Raw genomic sequence first — 4,830 nt, forward strand, 5'->3', positions numbered from 1 at the left:
GCCCCTTAAATCACTCCTGAGTGGAGTTGTGATCCCCTCTAGGGGTGAGCACGGTTCGGTTCGGGTCGGTTTTTACCAAAATTTGAACAACCGAACCGAACCACCTATAATTCAAAACCGAACCGAACCGTTGCAAATCGGTTCGGTGCGGTTCGGTTCGGTTTGTTCGGTTCTAACTTTCATCAAGTATAACAATCAAATGCACAAATATTGCTTGTCCCAAGAGATAATTTGTATATATTTGTTTTCATATGCGCCCAAATGCAAATCATTTGAGCCACGGCTAAGATACTTAAGCGTCGTGCACACTTGAATCAACAACTAACCCAAGGGACAACATACACAGAAGTGCTGAATTGAGTGATTAAATGGGGAAAATCCAACTCAAAGGGCACTAACATACTCCAACAAGAAGCGCCCATTCCACCTACTTCATGTTCAATTCAAAGACAACAACAGAGGAAATTGAAGAAAAATTAATACTATGTACCTTGAGAGTAAGGGCCGGGGTCTTGGAAGAAGAGAGAGCGAGAGAGAGGGATTGAGGCCGAGGGAAATGGGAAATTGGGAATGAGTAGCGGCGGCTGTGATTTGGGAATGAGAGGAAATGAAGTTAGGGTTGAGGGTTTGGGACGGGTCGGGTAAACGCGAACGGGTTTGAAAGTTTTGGGAATATATTCGGTCGGTTCGGGTCGGGTCGGTTTGAAAAGTTGTCAACCCGACCCGAACCGCCTTACTCTTAAAACCGCTTTTTTCGGGTCGGTTCGGGTCGGTTCGGTCGGTTTTTTCGGTTTGAACCGAACCATGCTCAGCCCTAGTGTTTGGAAGCTCAGACGCAGCAATTTGGAAGCTGCGTTGGCATCTTGTTGAAAGCTGCGTTTAACAGCTTAGGAACTGCGTTTGGCGGCAGGTGAAAGCTGCGTTTGACAGCTTGGGAACTGCGTTTGGCGGCAGGTAAAAGCTGCGTTGATAGCTTTCGGAGACTGCGTTTGTGGCCGAACATGAACTGCGTTTGCAGCTTTTGGAGCTGTGTTTGTGGCCGAACATGAGCTGCGTTGGCGGCCGAATCTGAGCTGCGTTTGTAGCTTTTGGAGCTGCGTTTGCAGCTTTTAGAGTTGCGTTTGAGCTACGCTTAGAGCTGCGTTGAGCAGCGGTTGGAGCTGCGTTGAGCAGTGGTTGGAGCTGCGTTGAGCTGCGGTATGAGCTGCATTGAGCTGCGTTCGTGGCTATGAACGCGATGCGTCTTGATGCTGGTGTACGGGGAGGACTTCCACAGTTTGATTTGAAGAGACCGTCGATTTGTAGTCTCTTTCTGTCAAAGCGTTGCAAAGATCGTCATTTTGTAATCTTTGCTTTAGCTCTCTGATATATGAGAGTCGTCAGATTGTAACTCCTGATGTTGATTATGAAGGCTGTTTGATTAGAGCTTCCATCAGTTATCGTGAAGGTCGTCAGATTGTAACCTTTAGCGATCTACGTGAAAGTCTTCAAATTGTAACCTTCTGGAAGTCGTCAGAGTGTAACTTCCATCATCGGTGTTTTGATGGGGATCAGCTATCTATTGTGATTTTTAGACAGCCTACACCCGGCTCGACCCGGCCACAACTGTCACGAGAGTTTTGTCCCAAAAACGGTCAAAATGGCTATTTTGTGAGGTTATTTTGGTTATTTGTTTAGGTGTCTGGCTCTATAAATAGAGGGGGGTTTTCATTTGTTTTCTTCACACCAAAACTCATCTAATTCTCTCTTATAATCTTATACTCTCTTATACTCTTATACTCTTATACTTTATAATCCTTTCATCAAATGGCTTCCGGATCTGATTATGAAGAGTAAAACCTATCTCCCGATCATGAAACGAGTCTTCCTACTGGGTCTACTCCTACCGAAGTTAATCCCAAATCCGGTGGCGACGAATCTGCACCAAGAGCTCCTAAAAGGCCAAGATTCGATGTGTGGAAATTTTACGAGAAGATCGACGTCACCAACGATGAACACAGTAGGATCCTCACCCAGAAGGCTAAGTGTGCGTTGTGCGGAAAGATTTTTCAAGCTCATCATAAGAGCGGCACCAACCACCTCAAACGCCACTTAGATAAACACAACAAAGGCCAGACTCCTCAAGGTGATATCCGACAATCTATGATTTCTCAATCTTCCTCTTCTGGTAGTCTCAGTAGTTGGAACTATGACGCTGCCAGAGCCAGGAAATGCGTAATCAGGTTTATCATTATTAAAAACCTTCCTTTTAAATTAGTAGAAGATGATGAATTTAAAGATATGTTTAGAGATGATTTTTATCCTGCATTTAAAAAAAATTCTCGTCAAACCTGTCAACAATTTAAAGATATGTTTAGAGATGATTTTTATCCTGCATTTAAAAAAAATTCTCGTCAAACCTGTCAACATGATATTTTAAAATATTATCAGGAGGAACAAGGAAAAATAACTTCTTATTTTAAAAATTTAAACTGTAATTTTTTTTAACTTCTGATATTTGGACATCTAGAGCACAAACTGGATATTTATGTATCACAGCACACTGGATTGATAAAAATTGGCAAATGTTTAAAAGAGTTGTTTCTTTTATTACAATAGAAGAGTCACATACTTGTATTAATGTTACAAATTTAATAATTGAAGAACTTATGAAATTAGAAATTTCAGAAAGAATATTTTCTCTTTCACTAGATAATGCAAGTAATAACAATGCAGCTGTTGATTTTATCAGATCAACTCTGTCATTGCCATATCATGGTGATCTTTTTCATATTAGGTGTATCTATCATATTTTAAATTTAATTGTTTAAAGTGCATTTACTAAAATTAAACCCATGATAGAAAAGGTTAGAATAGTTGCTTATATGCATAATGCTTCTGAACAAAGACTTAAAAGATGAAAACAATTTTGTAAAAGAAAAATATAAAGCCCAGACTAATTCCAAAAGATATTGACCATAGGTAGAATTCCACCTATGCAATGTTAAGTATAGCAATAGAATATAAAGACATTATAACTGATTTTATAAATTATTATGCTTCTAGTTCTAGTTCTGGTAGCACTTATGGAATAACTGAAGATGAATGGATAATTATATGTAATTTAAATGAAATGTTACAAGTTTTTTATGATGCTAGAATGTTATTATCTGGTTGTTATTATCCAACCATTACTTTAGCTACTTTACAAATTTTAAATATTTAAAATTTTTTTGGGAAATATCGTATGGATGATACTTTTGGACCTATGATTTTTCAAATGAAGAGCAAATTTAATAAGTACTTTAGGCTTATTCCTCATATTTTTGGTTTGGGGGTTCTTATTGATCCATGCTTGAAGGATATTGACCTTCAAAGTTTATTACAATCCTTGTATAGTAATCAGATTATAGACTTAGATGATGGAACCACCCTTACAGCTACTACTCATCATTTAGCTATTATGAATTATTTTCAAACGTTATATGATGAGTATGCAGCTAGACATGGTGTAGCTACACAACAGTCTACAGCTTCGATTTCTTTGAGCTCATCCCGAGGTAAAAATGTAAGTTTTGATAGGTATGCAATGGTAGCTGAGCAAACTGGTGGATCTAGATTTGGATCGTCATCATTGGAGGTTTCTGAAATAGATGAATATTTATCTGCTTCTTTAGTTAAATGTCAAGGAAATGCTTTAGATGTTTTGCAATGGTGGAAAGTATATGGATCAGTTTCATATCCTATACTTTCCACCATGGTTCGTGACTTACTAACAGTACAGGTTTCTGTAGACGGTAAAAAATACCTCTATGGGTTTATAAGAAATTCGCCTACGAGAAGAGCTCGCGCGCTCAGTTCTCCAGCACGGGCCTAATCCGCGTAGACGTCGAGTATACTCGATTCCAGGTTCGCCTAACGGTCAGCTCGCCAGCACGAGTTAAGATCGATCAGGATGACGAGAGCTCGCTTTTCACTCAACTCGCCTGCCCGAGTTTAGAGTCGAATCCGCCAGCAAGCCCCAAGACCGTCAGTACAGCTGGGTATCCGCTACCCCACGTGCTGAGATGGGCCTTCCCATCCCTCTCTCTCAAGGGAGAGAGCACAGTACCCCAAGACCGTCAAACGGCCGCTCGCAGTACGCACAGCGCGAAGGACTGGACAGGTGTCGAGTCAACCTGAGCATTCATAAATGCGACTCACCTCGGCTGTCTGAGTCAAGAGCTGGATCCGCCGGCACTCGGCAAGTTGGCTAGACCCACTCGAGTACTGTGAACAAGCTTTCTTATTAATACAAACGAACACTCCCTTTTTTTTCGGGAAATCAAATATTCACCCTACAGAAGATGGCGACCACAGTGGGAGAAGCTGTTTCATCGAACGAAATGGTGGTGGCTCAGTTTGATGAGGTTGTTGTCGGGACGACCGTGGAGTCCCTAGAAATCGAGTTCGACCAGGCCAAGTACGAAGAGTACTTGTCTTCTTCCTCCTCTGGTGGCGATGCGTCCCGCAAACGTCACAGAGCTGTGCGCCGAGGCCGACCTCAGACGGTCAAAGCCTCTGCACCCGCGGGTTCTACCCGAGTCTCATCGGAAGAACCCACTCCCTCGCAATCGATCAAGGCCAAGCCAGAGATCAAGCGCAAGGGGCAAGGGTCTACCAGATGGATCGCCAAGCGGTCCACGCAGACACCTTCCTCGGAGGGAGCGCCGGTTCACTCCGACACAAACCACACTGCCACAGCTCACGGTGACGTTCTCCCCGCTAGGAGAACTAACCAACAGCGACGGCAAACGCCCGTCAGATAGGAGGTCCAAACCTCTGTTTCTCACAATGGCCTGAACCATTATA

The sequence above is a fragment of the Asparagus officinalis genome, chromosome 7, assembly GCF_001876935.1.
Source record: "Asparagus officinalis chromosome 7, Aspof.V1, whole genome shotgun sequence".
NCBI lineage: Eukaryota > Viridiplantae > Streptophyta > Magnoliopsida > Asparagales > Asparagaceae > Asparagus > Asparagus officinalis.